Source organism: Mus caroli, chromosome 11 (genome assembly GCF_900094665.2).
Source record: "Mus caroli chromosome 11, CAROLI_EIJ_v1.1, whole genome shotgun sequence".
Classification (NCBI taxonomy): Eukaryota; Metazoa; Chordata; class Mammalia; order Rodentia; family Muridae; genus Mus; species Mus caroli.
This window is the reverse complement of record NC_034580.1, coordinates 69,928,421-69,954,472: the sequence shown is the minus strand read 5'-3', so window position 1 is coordinate 69,954,472 and position 26,052 is coordinate 69,928,421. Positions and strand designations below refer to the sequence as shown.

General features: G+C 41.7%; 1 protein-coding gene and 1 pseudogene across 3 annotated transcripts in view; both read right to left on the bottom strand.

Annotated features, from left to right (window-relative positions):
• Positions 1-26,052, bottom strand: part of Smg6 (SMG6 nonsense mediated mRNA decay factor) — a 235,538-nt gene that overhangs the window by 139,057 nt on the left and 70,429 nt on the right. The window lies entirely within an intron of this gene.
• Positions 23,701-24,045, bottom strand: LOC110304704 (annotated as a pseudogene).

Genomic DNA, 26,052 nt, shown 5'->3' with positions numbered 1-26,052 from the left:
ACTAGCAGCCTTCAGATGATGATGTAGAACTCTCAGCTCCTCCTGTACCATGCCTGCGTAGATGCTGCCATCCTCCTGCCTTGATGATTATGAACTGAACCTCTGAACCTATAAGCCAGCCTGCATTAAATATTATCCTTATAAGAGTTGCCTTGGTCATGGTGTATGTTCACAGCAGTAAAACCCGAACTAAGACACAGACCTTAGAAGAACAATTCTCAACTTCATATGAAAAAATAAAAACCCCATGATAACTAGAAGAATCCTGTATAATAAAAGAATCTCTGGAGATATTACCATTACTGACTTTAAGCTGTACTACAGAGCAATAGTAATAAAAACTGCATGGTATTTGTATAGAAACAGATGGGTGGAATAAAATCGAATTGAAGACCCAGAAAGAATCCCACACACCTACAGACACTTGACTTTTTGACAAAGAAGCCAAAACCATACAATGGAAAAAAGAAAGCATCTTCAACAAATGGTGCTGGTTTACCTGGATATAGAGGAATACAAATAGATCTTGCACAGAACTCAAGTCCAAGTGGATCAAAGACCTCAACATAAAACCAGATATACTAAATCCAGTAATGTAAGAGAAAGTGGGGAACAGCCTTCAATGTATTGGTTCAGGAAACAACTTATTGAACTGAATACCAAAAGCTCAGGCACTGAGATCAACAATCAATAAATGACAAGTTGAGGCTGGCGAGATGTCTCAGAGAGTAAGAGCACTGACGGCTCTTCTGAAGGTCCTGAGATCAAATCCCAGCGACCACATTGTGGCTCACAACCACCGGTAATAAGATCTAACACCCTCTTCTGGTGAGTCTGAAGACAGCTACAGTGTACTTATGTATAGTAATAAATAAATCTTTGGGCCAGAATGAGCAGGGACTGAGTGAGCAGAGTTGACTGGAGCAAGCAAAGGTCCTAAAAATTCAATTCCCAACATCCACATGAAGGTTCACAACCATCTGTACAGCTACAGTGTGCTCATATACATAAAATAAATAAATAAATCTTTAAAACAAACAAACAAACAAACAAAACCTTTAAAAGAGCACTGACTGCTGTTCCAGAAGTCCTGAGTTCAATTCCTAGCAACCACATGGAGATTCACAACCATCTGTAATGGGATCCAACGCCCTCTTCTGGTGTGTCTGAGAGAGCAACAGTATACTCACATACATAACATAAATTTAAACAAATAAATAAATAGGAAACCAAAAGCTTCTGTAAGGCAAAGGACACCATCAATAGGACAAAATGGCAGCCTGTCGAATGGGAAAAAACATCTTCACCAATCCTACATCTAACAGAGGGCCAATATCCAAAATATATAAAGAACTCAAGAAGTTAGATATCAACAAACCAAATAACCCAATTAAAAAATGGGGTATACAGTGACAGGCCCAACGTGGGATCCAGCTCAAGGGGAGGTCCCAAAGCCTGACACTATTACTGAGGCTATGGAGGGCTCACAGAAAAGAATCTATCATGACTGCCTTCCAAACGACCCAACAAGCAGCTGAAAGAGTCAGATGCAGTTATTTGCACCTAACCAATGGACAGAAGTAGCTGATCCCTGTTGTTGAATTAGGGAAGACTGAAAGAAGCTGAGGAGGAGGGCAACCTTGTAAGAGGACCAGCAGTCTCAATTAATCTGGACCCCCGAGATCTCTCAAACAATGGACCACCAAACAGACTGCATACAACAGCTGATATGAGGCCCCCCAACACACATTCAGTAGAGGACTTCCAGGTCTATGTTCATTCAGAGATGATGCACCTAACCCTCAAGAGACTGGAGGCCCCAGGGAGTTTAGAGGTCAGGTGGGGTGGGGGTTGGGGGGTATCCACGTGGAGATGGGGTGGGGTGTGGTGGGGAGAAGTCAGATGGTGAATGGGGAGGGGTGGGGAATGGAATATGGAGTGTAAAAAATGAATTACAAATAAAATTAAATTTAAAAATTTAATTTTATTTGTAAATTATTTGTACCCCACATAGGGCTAAAGAGATAGCTCAGTGGTTAAGAGCATTGACTGCTCTTCCAGAGGTCCTGAGTTCAATTCCCAGCAACCACATGGTGGCTCACAACCATCTGTAATGGGGTCTGATGCCCTCTTCTGGTGTGTCTGAAGATAGCTACAGTGTACTCATGTAAGTGAAACTTTAAGAAGCAGGGGTGAGGGTTGGATTACAAAGTTAAATGGAGAATTTACAACAGAGGAATTTCTAATGGCTAAGAAACAAATGTTCAACACCTTTAGTCATCAGGGAAATGCAAATCAAAATGACTCTGAGATTCCACCTTACAACCATCAGAATGGCTAAGATCAGAAACTCAAGTGACAGCACATACTGTAAGAATGTGGAACTAGGGGAACACTCCTCCATTGCTGATGGGAGCACAAACTTGTACAACCACTCTGAAATCAATGTTTGTTTCTCAGAAAATTGGGACTATTTTTACCTCAAAAACCACTATACCACTCCTGGGCATATACCCAAAAGAAGCTCCATCATACCACAAGGACACGTGCTCTACTATGCTCATAGCAGCTTTATTCTTTTTTTATTTTTTTTTGGTTTTTTCGAGACAGGGTTTCTCTGTTGTAGCCCTGGCTGTCCTGGAACTCACTTTGTAGACCAGAGTGGCCTCGAACTCAGAAATCCGCCTGCCTCTGCCTCCCAGTGCTGGGATTAAAGGCATGTGCCACCACGCCCGGCTCAGCTTTATTCTTAATAGCCAGAAATTGAAAACAACCTAGATGTCCCTCATTCAAAGAATGGATAAAGAAAATGTGGTTCATTTACACAATTGAATATACTATTCAATTATTAAAAACAAGGACAGCATGAAATTTGCAGGCAAATGGATGAAACTAGAAAATATCTTGAGTGAGGTAACCCAGACCCAAAAAGACAAGCATGGTATGTACTTACTTATAAATGGACATTAGCCATAAAGCACAGGATACCCATGCTACAGTCCACAGACCCAAAGAACCTAAATAACAAGAAGGACCCAAGGGAGGATGCTTGAATCTCACATAGAAGGGAAAATAAAACAGACATCAGAGGTGGTTGAAGGGAGGGAACTGTCTGCGTGGGAGAGGGAAGAGGAGAGGGTAGGACGGGGAATCAAGTGTAAGGAGGGGGGAGGGGCAGGAGAGTGAAGGGGCATCTCTAGGACATTTGAGAGACCTAGAACAGGGAAGGTTCCAGGGAGTCTATGAGGGGGACTCAAACTGTGACTCTTAGCAGTGGAGAATATGGAGCCTGAAGTGACCACCTCCTCCTGTAGCCAGGCAGAACTCCCAGTGGGCAAATAAGAACATCAACCCAACCACAAAACCTTCAACCCAAAATCTGTCCTTCCTACAAGAAGTGCAGGAACAAAGATGGAGCAGAGACTGAGGGAGTGTACAACCAGTGACTGGCCCAACTTGAAACCCATCCCATAGGCAAGAACTAATCCCTGACAATACTCTGTTATGCTTGCAGATAGGAGCCTAGCATAACTATCCTCTGAGAGGCTCCACCCAGCAGTTGACAGAAATAGATACAGAGACTCACAACCAAACATTAGATGGAGCTCAGGGGGTCTTGTGGAAAAATTGGGGGAAGGATTAAGGGACCGGGAAGTGATAGGAACTCTACAAGAAGATCATCAGTGTCAACTATCCTAGACCCTTGGGGGCTCCCAGAAACTGAACCACCACCAAAGAGTATACATGAGCTGGACCTAGGCCACTCACACATATGGAACAGATGTGCAGCTTGGTCTTCATGCAGGTCCCCCAATAATTGGAGTGGAGTGGGGGCATGGGGGTAGAGGGGTGCTGTTTCTGATTCTATTGCCTGCCTATGGATCCTGTTCCCCTAACTAGGCTGTATTCTCTGGCCTCAGTGGGACAGGATGTGCCTAGTCCTGTAATTACTTGATATGCCAGGGTGAGTTGGAACCCAGGTGAGGCCTCCCCCTTCTCAGAGGAGAAGGGGACATAGGGAGGGGAGGAGGGGCTGTGTGAGTTGGGGACTGGGAGGAGAATAGGCTGCGACTGGGATGTAAAGTGAATAAATAAAAAAATTAGTGGGGGAAAAAAAACCAATACAACCGGTTTGGAAAACAGTTGTGGTTTCTAAAAGGATAAAAAATACCAAATGAACATGCTATCACATTTTAGGCATTGACCCAGAGAAATGAAAGCCTATGTCCATACAAAGACCTACACTGGAATGCACGTACCAGGATTGATCCTATCAATGGGGGGTGGGGGAGGGAAGAAATGTCTATCAGCAAGTGAATAGATAAAAATAATACGGTGTACCCATATAATTTAACAATAAAGAAAAAGTAATTAATTGTTCCACAGCACAAAGAATGTACAAATAATCATGTAAAGAGTATACAGCATCAAATTCCATTTATGTAAAATTTATCTAAGGTGATGATGTAGGCCTATAATCCCAGCTAATCTGGAGGTTGAGGTAGAAAGATCATAAATTCAAGGACAACTGCACATTAAATATATTCAGCCTAACACATACTAATTATATTTTAATAAAAGTATTAAAAAGATGGGCTGCTGAGATGGCTCAGTTGATAAGGACACTTTGCCACCAAGTCTGAGAACCTGAGTTTGATCCCTGAACCTACATGGGAGAAGGAGAGAATTCAGTGCTGGAAAGATGGCTCTGCGGTTAAGAGCACTAGCTGCTCTTCCAGAGGTCCTCAGTTCAATTCCCAGCAACTACATGGTGTCTTAAAACCATCTGTAATGGAATCTGATGCCCTTTTCTCATGTGTCTGAAGAAAGCATATAGTGTACTCATATACATAAAAGAAATAAATCTTTTAAAAAGATTAAAAGTAGAGAATGCACCCCCAAAGTTGCCCTCTGACTTTCAGGGTGCATCATGGTGGGCAGACATGCACATACACCACACACTACAAACACAAATACACACACCACACGATGTAAAAAATAACTTTAAAAACATAAAAAAGGTGAATTAAGCCAGGTGGAAGCTGCATAATGCCTTTAATCCCAGCATTTGTATTTAATATCAGGCAGGAGGATCTCTAAGTTCAAAGCCAGTTTGGTCTACAAAGTGAGCTCCAGGACAGCTAGGGCTGTCTTGAAAAATCAATAAGTAAATAAACAAACAAATAAGTACATACATAAATGCATTCACACGCACATGCATCAAGGCATCCATCCATCTATCTATCCATCCAGCATTAAAAATGAAGAATGGAAGGACAGCAGTGGATCATGGTTTCCTTTAATATGAGCACTTGGGAGGGAGAAGCAGGTGGATCTCTGAGTTTGAAGACAGCCAGGGCCACACAGTGAGGCCCTGTCTTGGAAGGAAGGCAGGAAGGCAAGAAGGCGAAAGAGAGAGAGAGAGAGAGAGAGAGAGAGAGAGAGAGAGAGAGAGAGAGAGAGAGAGAGAGAGAGAGACAGAGACAGAGAGAGAGAGACAGAGAGAGAGAGAGAGAGACAGAGAGAGACAGAGAGAGACACAGAGAGAGACAGAGAGAGACAGAGAGAGACACAGAGAGAGACAGAGAGAGAGAGAGAGAGAGACAGAGACAGAGAGAGAGAGACAGAGAGAGAGAGACAGAGACAAGGGGAAGGGGAAGGGGAAGGGAGGAAGGTAGGTAGGTAGGTGCTGTGGTTGGAATAAGAATGCCCCCTTCCCTTCCCTGTATGCTCAGATATTTAAATGCTTAATCACCAAGGAATGGAACTATTTGAAAAGATTAGGAACTGTGGCATGTTGGAAGAGGTATGTTAGTGGGGGTGGGCTTTGAGGTTTCAAGAACATGTGCCAACTCCATCCCACCCTGCACTCCCCAGCTTCAGATCAGGATGTAGCTCTCAGTTACTATGCCAACACTTCCCTGCATGCTGCCATGCTCCCTTACATGAGGACAATGGACTAAACCTCTGACACTGTAACACTATTACAAAGATTGTCTTGGTAATGGTGTTTATTCATGGCAATAGAACACTAAGACATAAGGATAAAATGTTTGAAGGTGAGGTCCTACATTTCACAGTCCAAAATCAATACCCAAGCTGGTATATGTGATGACTTCATCCAATCCCAACACTGTGGCACCTCTAGCTTTAAAGTGGAAATGAGGTCAAGAGAATAACTGCAAAACAAAGCAATGATGCTAAGGAAGAAAGTGAGGAAGCAGCAATAAATGAAAGTAACTAGCAACCCAGCAAGGTGCCAGTAAGCCTACTGACCTACAGAGTCTAGAATGGATGGACACTCTGCCTTTGCCAGGTATTCCAAATTTGTATTTGGGGGGCAAACTTGTCAGTTCTATCTATATTTGGGCTTATTCCTCACCTTGGTGCTATCAGGAGATAGGAGAACCTTTAAAAGGTGGAGCCTCATGGGAAGCTGCACTGGAGACATACTCACCTTGATCCTTTCCTTCTCTCCTTTTACACCTGAGCCATGGGGCTTTGCTCTGCCATTTACTTCCTATTATCATGTACTACCTCATTACAGGCCCTAAAATGACAATGTCAGCCAACCATGGACTGAAACCTGTGGAAATGACAGCTAAAATAAATGTCTCCTATTAAACTGACTTTCTTAGTATCTGGTATAACAGAAAGCTAATACAGTCAACAGTAACTACAGAAACCCTGCTATAAACACTGCTGGAGTTTTTCAGTACTAGGGAGTAGGCTCCAGATATGCTAAAAAAACACATTACCACCTCTTTTTTACTTTTTAAAAACAGTTATTTATTTATGTACAGGTGTTAGACCTGCGCGTTTGTCTATGTGAGGGTGTTGGATCCCCTGGAACTGGAGTTACAGACAATTGTGTGGTGCCATGTGGGTGCTGGGAATTGAACCCAAGTCCTCTGCAAGAGCAGTCAGTGTTTTTAACCTCTGAAACATCTCTCCAGCCCTCCATTTTGATTTTTGATTTTGAGACCCCACCTGGTCTCTAACTCACACTGTAGCTAGGACTGGTCTTGAACTCACACTGTAGCTAGGACTGGTCTNAACTCACACTGTAGCTAGGACTGGTCTTGAACTCACACTGTAGCTAGGACTGGTCTCTAGTTCACCATCTTCCTGCTTCTGCTTTGTGAGTAGCTTTAAAATCCTGTGATCCCAGCATTTAGGGAAGAAGAGACAGGAGTATTTGATCATGTTCTCCCCTCCCCCAATTCCTACATAAACTCTTGTTAATTGGACTGAGTAAGACAAATGGCCTGCAGGATACCCAGGTTCTGTAAGGTGTTTTAAGCAGCTTTTGGCCTAAGAAGGCAGTGCAGAATTTAGCTCAATGCTCTAAGGCAGAACTCACCCCTGACAAGCTGATAGGCAAAGAAAAGCTGAAAATGGTGTAGTACATAAAGCTATGCGAGCCAAGATGTGATGCAGCTGTTTGAGCAATTTGAAGAACCCTGTTCTAAAAGGCTTCTTACTTAAACAGTATTCCTAGGAATCTAAATCAACTCCTCGATCCTTGAGAAGAATCCCTGCCTTTACTGACCAAACTCTAACCTCAGTCAAATACCTAAACCTGCCTCTAATACAATTTTAACTAAACCACAGGTTTAAAAGGGGAAAGCAAGGTAAGCATTTATAACATTAGCAGTATCACGTGCTTTTAATGCCAATAGTGAGCTCTTCTTATCAATGACATTGCAAAGAAAATAAAACTGGTCCTGGTGCCACATGCCTGTAATCCTAGCACCCAGGAGGCAGAAAAAACAAAAGTAGATGCTCAAGGTCATCCTTGACTACACAGCAAGCTCAAAGCCAGCTTTAGCCACCAGAGACCCAGTCTCAAAAGCAAAGCCTGAGCCACACAGTCAGGGTTACTTTACTGCTCCCCTTGATCGCATTCAACAGAAGGAGGACGGCTCTCCTGTTCCTCAGGCCCAGCACAGCAATGCATTATCCTTCAGTGGCTTACTGACTTTCCCTTTTGCTTCTGGGTGTGACTGAGAATTCCCACATCTACATCTGCCTCAATTTGGCCTGCCCAACAAGCAAATCAAGGCCAAAGCTCAAAGTGCCATAGACTTCCCAAGAGCCAGTTTGGCTATGTTTCCTATAGAGATCTGAAAACCTGTTGAGGTTCCAAAAGTCACCACCAATTTTCAAATGTGATCAGGATCTCTGAAAGTCACAGTTACCATACAGCTGAGTAAAATATTTTTCATAAATTTAACGCCAGCATGTCTGTGTTTGGAAACTTTGAAAATACATGTTGTATGGTTTACTGCACTGGAAAAGGTGCCAAACAGTTTCAAAGGAGGGGAAGTGTATAACTGTTTCCTTTCAAATGCATTTTCCAATGGGATCCATTCAGGGAAAAGGCTGGAACTAACTAAAACATTATTAAAAACTGTTATGGAAAGAGACAGAGAGATGGAAAAAGATAAACCCCCAAAAGTAAAATATATAACCAAGGAGAAGACAAGCTATCGAGGAGAAAGAAAGGGGACCTACACAGAAAGACATGTCGGAGAAGGGAATGGGGTGAGATGGAGTTTCGTCTGGCAGTTGCTGTTCGTGGTTTCATATTGTTGAGGATCAATCGATCAGAACTACAGCGCTGCTGGCCCAGTGGCTTAAAAGACAAACCACAGAGTTGGCTTCAAGCTCAGTACTTTCGAACTGCTGACCTTCAGTTTTCAAACCAAAACTATTCTTTGGGAAGCAGTAATACCAAGTTCAGTCTAAGCAGCCAGCAGAAGCAAGGATTCCTAACCTGCAGTAACACCCTATCCAGTTACATCAGGCACTATCCAGTTACATCAGGCACTCACACTTTGCTAGCATCAACTAGGAAGGAAGTGTGCAAGCCTGAAACTACACCCTAACCAAACTCATTCCAGGTTCTGACTCAACCAAGTGGCAACGATAACCAGAAATGCTAGAACAAGTGACATGTTGTTTGGAAGTTGCTTTAACCAGAACACACTCAAATGGGAAAGCCAGTCCTCACCCACACTGCTATCGATCAAGTAATTCTTGCTGAGGTCATGCATATGTGTATGACTCCAGTGGAATCTGCATATGATATTTAGAACAGACTGGTGCTGCCTCACAAAGTCATCTCTCTCTCTCTCTCTCTCTCACACACACACACACACACACACACACACACACACACNCACACACACACACACACACACACACACACACACACACCACAGTTCCTATGGAGAATTCTTTGTTCCCTCCAACATCCCTAAATTCCTCTGGCTAGAGTATAAAACTGATCAGCTAAACCAAGATAGTTCTGAAAATGGAAGAATGTGGCACTAGTAATCTTTTAGAAACAGGACTGCTCTCTGGGCAAACTAGAATTTTTTTCCCTATCCTAAGCCACTGTAGCTTTTTGATATGAAATCTTAGCTCACAAGAATCTATTTTGAAAGGAAGAACAGAACTGCTCCTTATCAGTGCCAAAGTACTTTCTTTTTGAGCTCCTCCAATGGAGAGGTAAACAAATCAATTAAGTTAACTACAAAAACTAACAAGATTGAGCTGACAATTGGGATTCTAGAACTCAAATTTCCAGGCAACAGCTCCAGGAGAAAGGGGAAATGTGCCACAGATGGAGCTGTTGGGGCTAATCTGCAGCCTCCCAGTGCTAGGCCACTTACGCCTCAGCCAGCTTCAAACAGTGTAGGGCGGGCAGACCTTGGTGCAAGCTCGCTGAGTTCCAGGACATCATTCTTGAGGGTGTAATAACCATGGGCTGTAGCACACATGTTGAGGGATGAGGGAAAAAAATAAACAGAGAGACAAAAGAATGAGGATGCACTGCCAATTTCAATTGTGCAGCTTTTATTTTTAAATGCTTATCAAGCTGAGAGAGAGCAGAGTTCTTGGAAAACAAGGGTTCCTTTTTTCCAATGCCAGCGTCAAACACCCTCAAGGACGGGCACTGCACAGACTGTAACAACAAGGAACGTGGCTATGCATCTTCTCAGCAGCACAGCTCTCTACAGGTCCCACGCTGCTCTGATTTCGGCTTAGCTGAGAACTCTAAATAACAGGCCCATTGCCTCTGTTAAAAACTGTTCTTTTTACATTTTTTAAATCTGGAAACTGAATGCATTAGAATTACAGCCCATCACACACCAGCTCTCTTCACTAATAAAATACATGTGTAAAATGCCTAATTATTACTTTTACTGAACTACAGTGCTTAGGGATCAAATACCGGAAGCTGAAGGCTCAACCAGTTGTTAGCTACAGGGTAAGAAGGAGGAGCCAAAGAAGACCTACAGTTAGCAGCAGGAAAGAACATTAGGTCCCAATACAAGCCTCAAGAGCCCATGCCCAAAAGAAACAAAAGGGCACTAACCCTGTTTTTGTTCTGACCAGCTCCACAAGAATTCATGCCATAACGGCACATTGGGAGGCCTGGCATGACTTATCCAGGCCTAAGCTGTTCATGCCCAAGCTCAGCACAAAAAGAAAAGTGTCGTCCAAGACAGATGGATCCTGCCTGACCACTCAGCAGAGGGCCTGGAGAGTCTGACCAGTTAAGGAGACAAATAACACCTCTTCTTCTCCATGCCCCAAACCCTACCACGTCCCCAAAGAGGTAAAACAAAGGTCATCAGAAGCAGACAATTATATAAGATCTATGTTGTGAAGGCAAGCAGACTACAGTCAGTTCTGGACTGTGCCTCATACCACATCCCAGATCGCTGATCACAATGCTGGAAATATTACTCACGCACGGGATGAGCCAGTCCATCCCTCCTCAGGGCTGGTGCTGAGAAGTCTGATTAGAAACTGGCAGTCAACTCTAACATGCTCATTTATAATAAAAGGTATGCATTAAACAAACTTGCCCAAACCTTTAACAAATCATGACTGTCATCCTTACTTTGCTTTAAACACACACACACACACACACACACACACACACACACACACACACACGACTGAACCTAGGGCCTCAGGCATACTAGGCAATTGATCCACCACTGAGCCACTTCTTCAGCCTGTGACTGTCATTCTTAATCATCCACACAGACTTCTCCTTGGCAGATTTTGCCCATCTCTCAGACTTTCACAAAGGTTTTTTTCTTCTGCAGGGCACATGAGAAAACAACTCTTGTCATAAAGAAACCCAGGAAGAAAACCAGCAAAGGCAGGTGAGTTAAGCCTGTGGTGGACATTCCTTCTGGGGATGACCAGACGGGAACAGTAATTCACAGAGGCAGAAGGGTCTGCAGTCACTCTGCATGCCACATGTGTAACCCTTAAGAAGTGAGGAATGCTCTCAACAGGAAAAACACAGCAGCAAATGCTATGATACCAAAGCCACAACTCCATGGGTCCCTGGAGCCTCTCAAACCAAGCTGCCAGCTAGGGAGCTAACACTAGCTTTGGATGAAACACAGCTCTGGTAGAGTAATTAATTTTTTTCTTAACTAGGATTACATTAATTTTCAAGGACTAATGGAGTCCAGCTGTAATGAGAAGAGCGGCTGCTGATGCACAAAGGCACTTGTGCTTACAACATTATAAACACACACACACACACACACACACACACACACAGAGAGAGAGAGAGAGAGAGAGAGAGAACGAGACAGAGCAAAAGAGACCTATAAAAAGGATCCACTATAACAGGATATTTTTAGTTTCTACAATGCTGCACTAAAAATACAGCCCTAGCTGATACATCATGGCAGAACTATTCTCTCCTGTCCCTTCAGGAACAGTTTAAAACATTTATTTTTGTTTCCTTTTGCAATGGTCAGAGTAGAGAGAGAAAATAGCAACTCATTGATAAGAGGAAACGAGAGAGACATGAAAAATTGAAAACTACCTAAAAACTCATGGAGAGGTTTATTTTATTAGTTCTTAATAAATATCTTGCAGATTTCCTCAGGAAATACACCAGATCACATGTAAAATAGTTTGATACTGATGTCAACTGCATCAACATATGAAGTCTATTAGAGTGAAGCCGCAGCAGGGTGATCAGCGAGCTGAAAAACTCCACAGTACTGGGGGGGGGGGGAATCTCACGGCCTTCCAAATTCTTCGAGAGGTAAAAAAGTCAGCCAAGACACAGAGAGAAAGAGAGAGGAAAAAAAAAAGAAAGAAAGAAAAAAAATCCCACATCCTGCTTTCAGCTGCCAGCAATGTGAAGTGCCCAGAGATTAATTCTACGTCTGGCCTGGAAATGTGACTTTAAAGCATGAGGGAGGGGAGGCTGGGGGAAGTGGGTGAGGAGGAAAGAGGAGGGCAGGCTAACTGAGGCTGGCAGCAGGCCACCAACCCCCTCCCAAGCCATGTTTCAATGTAGACAGAAGTAAACCCCAACAGACAGCAGCGCCTCAGCCTGCCAGGGCCTTACACCAGCTGCAGCGCATCTCGCTTTCTCCACTCAGCCCCAAGTGCAGATGTTCTCTGCACATCACTTCCGCTAGGTTTTCTCTTAAAGGACTAGCACACAGATGTAGACGTATTTCCCTCCCTCAGTAACACACTGCTGTCTTTAGGGGACAAGAAGAAGGTCAAAATGCTGAGAACAGATATCACCAAGGCAAGATCTGCTCCAGTCCCCCACAGATCAGACTGGTAATCATGAAGCTGGATCTCAGAGCCCAACACTACATAACAAACCAGATGACCCAAAACTCCTGCAACTCCACCTCTGAGGACCCAGTATCTTCTGGTTTCCCACATGCACATATATTCACAGACATATAAATAAATAAATAAATACATACATACATAAATTGTGGAGAGTAGAAGAAACTCTAAGAATGTGTATTGTTGGCATAAAGTGGCTATGTCGAAGACCTCAGACTAATTAGAATATGGTAAATTCCCCCACTCCCAAGGGCAGGAGCTGAAGGTGAAGGTCAGAGGGAAATAGCAAAGCCTTCCACGGGGGTCTGAATGTGGATACTTATATCAGCTGCAGAAACTGTCCACCAGAGCTCCATTCCTGTGATGTTTACAGCCTGATGACTGTTCCCCTACCTACAAAGATACCTGTTCCTACCAAGATTGGCTAATCATGTCTCCTTGATCTATTTGTATACCATAAACCCTGCCTCCTTGTTCAGCTGTATATAATAACCCAACCTCCCCATTCAAATCTATATATGCACAATAACTTCTGGGTGCTGTGATTTCTCCATCAGAAATACCCAGGACCACCTTACCCCAGCTTTCCTGTACATGTGTCTATATGTCTATCTTTTCTTCATTCCCTCACCACTCCAGTTCATCTGTCTCTGTAATCATGCTGGAGGTAGGAGTAAATAATTTAAAAAACGCAAATACAAACAAGAAATTACCAATTTGAGGTCAGCAAAGATAGCTCAGAGGATAAAGGTTCTTGTGATGCAAGCCTGACCACCTGTTTAATTCCCAGAACCCACATGAAACTGGAAGGACAGAATCCCCTCCAAAGTTGTCCTCCCACCTCTACATCAATATGTCACACACTCCCCCCATAATGATAAATAAAAAAAAACCAATGAATATAGCAAGTACTTGTTATACTTACTATCTGCTCAAATAAACTGATGTAAAATCTACAAGGCTATACATATATAGAACCTTTAATGGTTAATAAAACTTGGGGGAAAAATGTCATTCTTCCTAATAGTCAACAAAATGTAATTTACAATAAGACAGGTTTGAAGACAGCTTTGTAGTTTCTTACAAAATATAGTATCTGCTGGGGATGGCAATTATGTGTCTGTAATCACAGCACTCTAGACTGCTGAAGCAGGGGATCAAATTTTCAAGGCCAGCCTGAGCTACAGTGAGACAGTGTCTCAACAAAACTAGAGTGGGGAGGTAGATGACTCAGTAGGCAAGACCTCTTACGATGCAAGCATGAGGACCTCAGTTCAAATCTCCAGCAACTACATAAATCACTGGACAATGCTGTCATGCCTGTAACCCAGCATTCAGGGGCAGGAACAATCTGAGCTCTTGCAAAAATAGAGAGATTCTCATTCACTGAAGATCCCATCTCAGGGTAGTGAGTCAGAGTCACGAGGGAGCATACCCACTGAGCATTCTAGCCTCTCCAAATGTATGCTCCAGCTAGCTACACACACACACACACACACACACACACACACCTCACTCTAAAAAGAGCCCAAAATAAAAAACTAAGGTACTCTAAATATATGGACCAGCTATCAGGTTGCCAAATATTCAATCAAATAGAAAAAAAACTTAGGTCTGCAATAATCACCTGTACAGAGATGTTTTAAACAATCATACTTAGACTGGCTAGTACTTGGAAACAATCAAAATTCATTCCAGTAATGTAAATTAATAAAGTATAGGATAGCCAGACAACAGAATCTTCATCATGGGCTGAAGAGAAGGCTCAGTGGTTAAGAGTACTTGATCCTCTTGCAGGTGACCCAGGTTTGGTTCCCAGATCCAACATGGGGGATCCAGGGGATGCAATAACCCTCTTTTGACTTCCATAGACACTTAGGTACACACACAGTATAAGCAAGCAAAACAATTACATAGCCAAACATGGTGGTTCACAAATTTAATCCCAGCACTCAAGAGACAGAGACAGGCAGTCTATGACTTTAAGACCACTCTGGTTTACACAAGAGAGTTCCAGGCCAACCAAGACTACATAGTGAGACCCTGTCTCAAACCAAACCAAACCAAACATGAGGGTATATCAACAACTGAAAGAAGGCAGCATGAAAGGGTCGCATAGTCCAGGATTCCAACTATATGGCAATATGGAAATGATAGAGAGATATATGGTAAAAAGATTAGTGGTAGCCTAGGAGTCAAAATAAAGAAATAGATGCTAAGACAGCATATGAGCATTTTTTAAGGATAGCAAAACAAATTCATAGCCATGGCAATAATAGATATATGTCAAGACCCACAAATGAAAACTAACATAAAATGTACATAAGTGAACACAAATGTAAACTACATATTTGAGGTGCCATGCCTACTAATAGTGACTACACATAATCTTTGGTGTGGGTGTTTAATAGTAGAGGAGATTGTAGAAAGGGAAAATGGATAATATGAGAAGTTTCTATATCTTGTATTCAATTTTGCTATGAACTAGAAACTAACAAAAGTTCTGACTTAAAGAAAGGTTACGTTTTCCTATATTTTGTTGCAACAAATATATGAAGGCCTACATTAGAAAAACACCATAACTCTCAACAGAAGAATGGATACAGAAAATGTGGTACATTTACACAATGGAGTACTACCCTGCTATTAAAAACAATGAATTTATGAAATTCTTAGGCAAGTGGATGGATCTGGAGGATATCATCCTGAGTGAGGTAACCCAATCACAAAAGAATACACATGATATGCACTCACTGATAAGTGGATATTAGCCCAGAAGTTCAGAGTACCCAAGATACAATTTGCAAAACTCAAGAAAATCAAGAAGAAGGGAGACCAAAGTGTGGATACCTCTTTCCTTCTTAGAATGGGGAACAAAATACCCATGGAGGGAGTTGCAGAGACTGAAGGAATGACCATCCAGAGACTGCCCCACTTGGGGAATCCACCCTATAAACAAGCACCAAACCCAGACACTATGGCAGATGCCAACAAGAGCCTGCTGACAGGAGCCTGATATAGCTGTCTCCTGTGAGGCTCTGCCAAAGCCTGGCAAATACAGAAGTGGATGCTCACAGTCATCCATTGGATGGAGCACAGGGTCCCCAGTGAAGGAGCCAGAGAAAGTACCCAAGGAGCTAAAGGGGTCTGAAGCCTCATAGGAGAAACATCAATATGAACTAACCAGTACCCCCGAGCTCCTTGGAACTATATCTCCAATCAAAGAAAACACATGGTGGAACTTGTGGCTCTAACTATATATGTAGCAGAGAATGGCCTAGTCGGTCATCAATGGGAGGAGAGGCCCTTGGTCCCGTGAAGGCTCTATGCCCCAGTATAGGGGAATGCCAGGACCAGGAATGGGAGTGGGTGGGTTGGGGAGCAGGGGAAAGGGGGAAGGGAAAGGGGATTTTTGGAGGGGAAACTAGGAAAGGGAATAACATTTGAAATGTAAATAAAGAAAATATCTAATTAAAAAAAGAAAAAAAAAGAAAAAAAGAATTCTATTCATCAATTCTCAATAAATATTATGAGACCAAAAAGAAAAACACCATAAAAATTAAAATGCTCACTATCCATAAGAAAGTAGTCTTTGAGCCAGGTGGAGGTAGCACACAACTTTGATCTCACAACATGGGAGGCAGAAGCAGGTGGATCTCTGAGTTTGAGGTCAGCCTGGTCCCAAGAGTTCCAGGACAGCCAGGGTTACATAGAGAAACCTTGTTTTGTTTTGTTTTGTTTTTTAAAAAAAAAAAGAAAGAAAAGAAAGAAAGAAAAAAAAGTAGTCCTTTTTGGACATCCTTAAACATTGCTGTTAAAAATGTAAAACTGAGGGCTGAAAATGGCTTAGTAAAGAGCACTGTTCCAGAACCCACGTGGTAGCTCAAAATCATCCTTACCTCGAGTGCTAGGGAATCCTCTTCCATTACGCACATCCACATGCAGGCAAAGCACTCATACACAGAATAAATTATAATAAAGTAAAATAAAATAAGATACAAACTGGGAGCAAATGTAACTTATTTGTTAGAGTGCCTGTCCAGTATGCATGAGGCTCTGAGTTCAAGCCCCAGGACAGCACAAAGCAAGAGCAAGCCCCAGGAGAATCAGGAGGACAAGGTCATCCTCGTCTATACAGACAAGTCCAGGCAGCCAGGGAAACATAAGACCCTGTCACCAAAACAAAACAAAAAGACATCTCCTGGTGCTGGAGGTGATCAGTTAGCAGAGTGCATTCCTAACAAGCATGAAGCTCAGTCCCCAGCACTGCACAAAACTAGGCATAGTGGCTTATACCTCACCTCAGTTACACAGCATTGGGAACCAGCCAAAGCTGTACGAGATCATCCTCTCAAAAGATAAAAATGTAAACTGACCAGGTGTGATAGTGCAATCTGCAATCCCAGCTACTCAGGAAACTCAGGCAAGAGAATCACAAGTTCTAAGTCAAGCTGGGCAAGTTAGAGAAAACTTTTGAAAAGGGCTAGGAGCCAGGCAGTGGTGGCTCACACCTTTAATCCCAGCACTTGGGAGGCAGAGGGAGGCGGATTTCTGAGTTTGTGGCCAGACTGATCCACAAAGTGAGTTCCAGGATAGCCAGGGTTACACAGAGAAACCCTGTATTGAAACCACGCCCCCCCCCAAAAAAGAAAAAGGGCTAGGAATATAGTTCAATAGTGTATTTACTATAACTTATAGTATACTTACACAATTTATAGTTTAGTTACTACAATATCTTTTTAAAAATTTATTCAATTATTTTGTGTACGAGTGCTCTATTCGCATGTACACCTACCTGCACACCAGCAGAGGGCATCAGCTCTCATTACAGATGGTTGTGAGCTAGGAATTGAACTCAGGACCTCTGGAAGAACAGCCAGTGCTCTGAACCACTGAGCCATGTCTCCAGCCAGCTACTTACTACAACTTTTATGTGTTAAGTATAACTTAAGTTATAAGTTATATAACTTAAGTTGTAAGTTAAATTATGCTTAACACATAAAAGGCCCTAGAGTCATTCTCTACTATTTCATCCTCCAAAAGAGTTAAACTAGTATTGCTTCTAAGAAAGTAATCTAGCATCACTTATCAGAAATGTTGACAAACTTCAAAATTTTTAACCCAACAACTAAACGTCTAAAAATGTATTGGATGTGGTGGGTCACACCTGGAATTCCATAATGTGAGAATAGAGTGAGACCCTGTTTGGTATGGAAATTGCTGTGAGGTTCCTTGGGAAGCTGGGAATCCATCTACTACAAGGTCCAGCTATATCGCTCTTAGGCATCTACCCAAATGGCTCTACACCCTACTGTACTGATACTTGCTTATCCATGTTCACAGCTACTCTTTTCATAATAGCCAGACATTGGAAACAGTCTAGATGTTTATCAACTGGCAAATGGATAATAAAAATATGGTACATTTAAACAATGGAATATTATTCAGCTTTTAAGAAAGATGAAATTCAAAGGTAAATGGATAGAGGTAGGAAAACAAAAACGAAACCATTCTAAGTGAGGAACCCCAAATGCAAAAGGCCAATCTTTCAGGCTTTCTCTAGTGTGTGGACGTCAGCTCTTACCCTTTTAATACGTGCACTACAATCAGAATAACTACAGGCTAGGTACCTAGCAAGGGGGGCTGGGAGAGGGGAAACTAGAATAAGAGGATTAATATAGGGAGGGAGAAAGGAGAGCAAGGCAAAGGATTATGGAGAGAGAACTAACACTAAAGGCTTTCTGAAAAAACCATATATATAAACCTGCTGTAGAAACTTCTTTAAATATATGCATGTACGAATTTAAAGAAGTCACCATATAATGGGGGAATCAATGACCCAACTAGACATCCAACGCTACCAAACAAAACCTCCAGTGCCTTGAACGGGTTACATCTTGTTGAGTTATTGGCCAAAGGGGGTCCTATTAAATACGACAGGCTATTACTAAGGTTATTGGTTGATCTCCAAAATCTGTTGGTAAAGCCCTATTACTGAAGATACTTATGACATTAAACATTGAGAAGTTGAGCTGGTATTCAACTACAAGTTTAGCCCTACAATCTAGGTGGCATTCATGGTGCTGGAAGGGTTCTCCACAACCGCAAAAGAGAAAGGTAATCATCCAGTCACAAACCCTACAACCTACAAGAGTGACCTGCCTACAAGATACACTGTGTGACAGTGACACAAAGACCTGCCTCCAACAAACAAGCAATATCACAAATGAAGAATGTACACCCTCAATACTAATTAGTAAAATATAGCACAACCAAACATCTTATATTTAGTACTTTTTTAACTGTGTGGAAATGCTTGAATACACATAAAGAAACCAAAAGAACTTCACTGACAGGAAGGTGGCTTAGAAGCATCTTCTTCCACCTTGTTAGTCCACTAAAGAATTTTAAAAATTACTTAGTTTAACAAACAGGATAGAAATGCTCTAAGGTGGCAGTAAAAATATGGTAATTGAATACAGAAGAAGAAATAAAAGTATCAGGCAGGTAAAGATGATAATAAAAGATTAAAATCTTAGGAGACTAGATGAGAAAGGACATATACTTTTCTGAAGAAATTTTACTTCCGAATCTAAAGATACTGGCTCCATGATTAGTGGCAAATACCAAAGCACACTTAATGTATTTTGATTAAGTGTGCCAGGATGTAAATGCCAGGATGTAAAAACATATAACTGGAAATTATATTTTCCGGAAAATAACCTTAATAAAGATCATGAAAGAACAGTAACAGTGTGATAATCAGTAATAGCCCAGTGAATAGGGAGCTGGAGAGATGGCTTAGTGGTGAAGAGCACTAGCTGCTCTTCAAATGACCCAGGTTTGATTCCTATCCTCTACCTATGGCTTACAATCATGTGTACCTCCAATCCCAAGAAATCCGACACCCTCTTCTGGCTTCCATGGTTACCAGGCACACATGTGGTACACAAACATGCATGCAGGCACTATTAAAATAAAGTTTAAAATTTTAAGAAGATAATAACTCAGCAAACAAATGTCACGACTTTTATTGCTCAGACCAACTTACTAAGAAGGAAGTGTTTGATTTGAACATCACATACACTCACTGAAAACTTATAATCAGCCAGTTACACTTCTAAATATGCAACACTTCACTGAAGACATGTCAAAAAAACAAAAACAAAAACAAACCAAAACAAAACAAAAAACAACTATCTGCAGGACACTTATGTTCTTGCATAGTAGTGGAGAGAAGTAAATAATAAACATATGCATAGTAAGCTGCATATGCCTTACCATCTGGCACCTAAGAGAGCAGAGCAATGAGATCAGAGTGTAGTGTGGAAGCAGAAAACAACAGTATTAAATAGTATGGTTGGGTCAGGCTTCACAGAGACTACATTAAACAGAATACAGATGATGAGAAGTTCACCACTTGGCTAAATATAATATTCCAAGTAATAAAAACAGTACTGAAAAAGCCCAAAGGTTAAAGAGTCTTGAGCTTATCATAGGACTTGCAAGAAGACCAATATGGCTAGAGCAGAGTGAATAAGATGGGAGAAAACAGAAGTGAATAGGGTAAAAAAAAAAAAAGAAAAAAATGTGAAGGGAAGTCCTCGCAGGAAGTTCTTGTTAGTATGTTGCTACTATAAATAAAATAAATAGAAAGCTAGTAGAGATTCTGAACAGAGGAGTGACATGATTTGATATTTTTAAAAGAATCCGGCTTGACAGAGAGAGGTTTTTGTGTGTATGCACGTATGTGCACAGGTTGTGTGCCTGCATTTAGAAAAAAAGGGAGCACCAGTAAGTGGTTCGAGGAAGGTGCCTAAAACCAAGCCTTGAGGACCTAAGTTTGAACCCCTGAGCCCACATGGTAAGAGAGAACTGACTCCTACAAGTTGTTTTCTGTTCTCTGTATGTGCTATAGTAAATTTGAGCATGTACATGCACACAGGCATACATGTACAATCGATCAATCAATCAATCAAACTTTTTAGGGGCTGAAAAGATGGCTCAGTTGTTATGGGCACTGATTACTCTTCCAGAAGACTTGGATTTCACTCCTAGAATTCACACAGCAATTCATAACCATCTATAATTTCAGTTTCAGGGGATTTGAAGCTCTCTTCTGACCTCCACTTGCACCAGGCACATAAATGGTGTACATATATACGTAAAAGCAAAACACTCACAGACATAAAATGTTTTTTCTTAAATAAGTAAGCAAAAGGAACAATGAGGGACCACTTGAACCCACACACCTATGGTCACTTGATCTTTGACAAAGGAGCTAAATCCACCCAGTAGAAAAAAGACAGCATTTTCAACACATGGTGGCAGTTCAAATGGCAGTCAACATGTAGAAGAATGCACATGGATCCATTCTTATCTTCTTGTACAAAGCTCAAGTCCAAGTGGATCAAGGACCTCCACAAAAAACCAGATAGAATGAAACTAACAGAAGTGGGTTAGAGCCTTGAACACATGGGCACAGGGGTAATTTTCCAGAACACCAATGGCTTATGCTCTAAGATCAACAATAGACAAATGGGACCTCATAAAATTACAAAGCTTCTATAAGTCAAAGGACGCTATCAATAGGACAAAATGGCAACCAACAGATTGGGAAAAGATCTTTACCAATCCGATAGAGGGCTAATATCCAATATATACAAAAACTTAAGAAGTTAGACTCCACAGAATCAAATAACCCTATTAAAAATGGGGTACAGAACTAAACAAAGAATTCTCAACTGAGGAAACTTAAATGGCTGAGAAGCACCTAAAGAAATGTTCAACATCCTTAGTCATCAGAAAAATGTAAATCAAAACAACCCTAAGATTCCACCTCACCCCAGTCAGAATGGCAAAGAGCAAAAACTCAGGTGACAGCAGATGCTGGGGAGGATGTGAAGAAAGAGGAACACTCCTCCACTGTTGGTGAGATTACAAGCTGGTACAACCACTCTGGAAATCAGTCTGGTGCTTCCTTAGAAAATTGAACATAGTATTACCTGAGGACCCAGCAATTTTTTTTTTTTTTTTTTTTTTGGTTTTTCTACTCAGGGTTTCTCTGTAGCCCTGGCTATCCTGGAACTCACTTTGTAGACCAGGCTAGCCTCGAACTCAGAAATCTACCTGCCTCTGCCTCCCAAGTGCTGGCATTAAAGGTGTGCACCACCATGCCCGGCCAGCTATTTTTTTAAATACTGAAAAAAATGAACAGTTTATTATAATTTATTTTATTTAACAATCTAGGAAGTTTAACAAACTGCAGTTTGCAGTTCCAGGAGGGAGGGGGATGGGATGGGGGAATTCCCTTGAGGGGGGATGGTGGGAAAGGGAATAACGTTTGAAATGTGAATAAAGAAAATATCCAATTTAAAAAAAAAAAGAAATTTTAAAACTGGGCTGGAAAGATGGCTCAATGATTAAGAGTACTAGCTACTTTTCCAGAGTTCTCAGTTCTGTTCCCAGCATCCACATTATGACTCAGAGCCATCTCCTGTTCCAAAAGGTCTGATGCCTTATTCTGACCTCCACCTGCACCAGGAATACAAATAGTGCACATACATACATACATACATACATACAAGCAAAAGCACTCATGCATAAAATATAGATAAAAATATTCTTTAAAAGGTTTCAAAACTTTCTAGATTTTTGTCCCTCCCACACTTGAAGATTTAGCAACAATGGATGATCGGGCTATGTGTGCATGGAAGGAGTCTTGAAGAAATGTGGCAATGACCTGAGTGTGTACTTATAGCAGGCATCTCAAAAATAAGTTACCAAACATTTTCCTGTGCTCACTGCCCTGACATTAATTCTGGGCATCACCCTCTCTCAGGGGAGAGGTGAAAAGAGGTTATGCAGAACAGACAGCGATAACAAGGTGATGTCACAGATGTGTCTCATAGAAGTCTCCAGTGGATTCAGCTCATAATCACTCTATGGTGATTTACTCTACCCTACCAACGCCAGCTGGAGAAGAGAGGAGGAAAGCCGATACAGCCTTCAGCCTTGGGCAGGCATTATGAGATCTTTTTCCCTTCGGCCCCCAGCCAACCCCTCCTCTCTCTTAACCACTGCTCCTTCCCTCAGAAGTCAGAGTGTGAACAGCACGTGTCTGGATTTTAGAAAGCTACCCAGCAGTTGGACTCCCAGCAGCGCGTCAACTGCTGCATCTGCCGCTGGCACTTGGGACAAGGGATCACACGGGCATTTTCTGAACATAAGCTTTAAAATGGGGAGTCTTAAATCTGAAGGAGGACTTAACCAAGCTAAAAAGCTCCAATTACTGTAAATACATTCCAAAACACATGACTGACTGGCATCTAAAGAGGAAATTGAGACATGCAAGCAACCAAACAGCTCTAAGAACAGCAGCAGTCAAGAACAAAAGCACAGAGTACCCTGACTAATGGAAAGGATTTTATGGGCCAATAGGGTTCACCAGATATGTAATGTAATGTGGCTGAAACAAGAGAGCCCTCTTTTCCAGATCACTAGCTCACACTCTCTTGGAAATAAATGATATCCATCACTTCAGCTGCAGGCTTCTCCTCTTCCTTACTTTCTAGTCAGTACCTTTTTCTCTCACCCAATTAGCTCTCAGAGCAAGTGTCCTGCACATGAAACACTTCTGGGGAAAACTGACAATTATGAACCTGATCATTTCATTGTCATATCACAAGAATATAAATGGGCAGAACCTAAAAAAGGACAGAGGAAACTAAATGTCCTTGCCTCTCTGCATATGGGTGCTCTAGTCATACTGAAGTCAAACAAAAAAGAGCTAGGTGCAGAGTTGATGCCTGTCATCCCAACACTCGGGAGGTTGACTTGAGTTCTTGACCAGCCTGTGCTACAGTCGGGACTTATGATAAATTAAATAATGAGAGAGAGAGAGAGAGAGAGAGAGAGACCACAGCATTTTCTCTGGTAAACTAAATACACAGAACCACTCAGAAACACAACAAACTCTTCAGGAAAACATCCTTTTAAATCTTAAAGCACTGATGATGGCCAGCATAGGGAGCACACCTTTTTTTTTTTTTTTTTTGGAAAGATTCTATATTTTATTACTGGACAAACATCCTAATTTAAGACACGAAAAGTCTCCAGGTTTAAATGTTGAAATCCATCTAGTAGGACTGATTGATGACGACCATTCAGTATAAATCCTCAGTCTTGCCATTGTGTGAATCCTTACAGACCCAGCTTCGTTCTCCTCCAGTGTCTTCTCTCAGAGTTGTACCTGATTTTGTTACCAGTTTTCATCCGGATCCACTGAGGAATAGGGAGATTTTGCTTTTGTTTCTTGGCCAGGAATCGCTTGATTCGGAAAGTCTTGTGAGAAGACATGGCGAGAAGCTGAATCAAGAATAGCGCACACGACACCTTTAACCCCACCACTTGGAACACAGAAACAGATGGATCTCTTGAGTTTGAGGCCAGTCTGGTCTACAGAGTGAGTTACAGATAGCCAGAGCTACACGGAGAAACTCTGTCTCAAAAAACACCATGAGAATCTTTTGAAAAAAAAAAAAAAAAAAAACAACAACTTTTTATGACATTGATTTATGATGTGTGTGTTAGGGGAGGTCTGGTGCTCAGGACAACTTTGGGGAGTTAGTTCTCCTTTCACCATCTCTGTGGGACCTGAGGATTAAATTTGGGTTGTCAGGCTTGATAATAAATGTCTTCATGTGATGAGCCATCTTGCTAGTCCTAAAGCAGACTCTTTTAAAGATTAAAAAAAGGTAGTGTGGGGCTGGTAAGATGGCTCAGTGGGTAAGAGCACCCGACTGCTCTTCCGAAGGTCCAGAGTTCAAATCCCAGCAACCACATGGTGGCTCACAACCATCCGTAACGAGATCTGGCGCCCTCTTCTGGAGTGTCTGAAGACAGCTACAGTGTACTTACATATAATAAATAAATCTTAAAAAAAAAAAAAAAGGTAGTGTGGCCGCACAGATATTGGGCCTCAGGTGGGAGAACAGCCACGTGCTACTTACCGTATCTTCCTGGGAAGATATATATATATATATAAATTAGTATAGTTCCTCACATAGGCACCTCCCCAAATGGAAACCTAGAGGAGCGTCATGAAATGTAGTAAACAAAACAAATCTATCCAAAAGAAACTAAGAGAGGTTGTGGAAAGAGCTGAGTGTAACAGTGTTTGCCTAGACACACAAAGTTCTGAATCCTCACCATAAAACAAAGAAACACAGGTAAGAAAGGAGAAACATAATTGGAATCACTGGGACAAAGCAATTGTAAAACTACAGATTCTGCAGAGAGCTTGACTAATAACAACTTGGTTTTAAAAAATAGGCAAGAGATATAACTTGTCAAGCAAGATACACACATGAAAAATCATTAATTAGGGAAATATAATTTATTACCAACATGAAAAAGTGCTAGAACAGTTAAAACAGAAATTAACAGCTGGGTAGTGGTGACTCATGTCTTTAATCCTCGAATTCTGGGAGCAGAGCAAGCAGATCTCTGAGTTCAAGGCCAGCCTGGTCTACAGAGTAAGTTCTAGGACAGCCTGGGCTACACAAGAGAAACCCTGTCTTGGGGGGAAAACAAAAACAAAACAAAACAAAAAACCCTAAACCAAACAAACAAACAAAATCCCTCCAAACCGACAATATCAGATACTTTTGGCAAAGATATAAAGTGGACCTCTCAAAGACTTTGGCGAGTGTTAAGTATCTAACGACCATGGAAAACAGAGCAGTTTCTATGGAATTAAATATAGACCTTTGTGGATCTAGCAAATCCAATTCTAGGAATTCACATAAGAGAAATGAAAATATTTCCACTCAAAGGCACATATAAATGTTTATGGCAGTTTAATTCATAATGGCTCAAAACTAGAAACAATCCAAATGTTAACAGATATTAGAATTAAAAAACAAAACAAAACAAAAAAAGCAGGTTTGGAAGATGGTTAAGTTGGTAAACATGGTTGTCATACAAGCCTGACAATCTTTGAGTTTGATACCCAGAACCCATTCCAAAAAGAGAAGCCACTCCACAGAGCTGTAGCACATGCATGCCCTCCTCACTCATGGATCATATACAGGACAACAGTAAATCAAAGAATAAAATACCAACAAAATAGACCATGTATAAACCTCAAAAGCAATCTACTGAGCCTGACACAAAAAAGCAAGCATTGTATGATTCCATGTTTGTGAAACTCTAGAAAAGACAGAGCTAACTACAACAAAAGAAAGCAAATCAGAGGTTGCCCAGGGCCAGAGGTAGAGATGAGCAGATGGGCTCAACAACAATTTGGGGGATGGGGGTAGGACAGCGGTGGCGAAGAGATGGCTCAGCAGTTAAGAGCACTGGCTGCTTTTCCAAAGGTCCTGAGTTCAATTCCCAGCAACCACATGG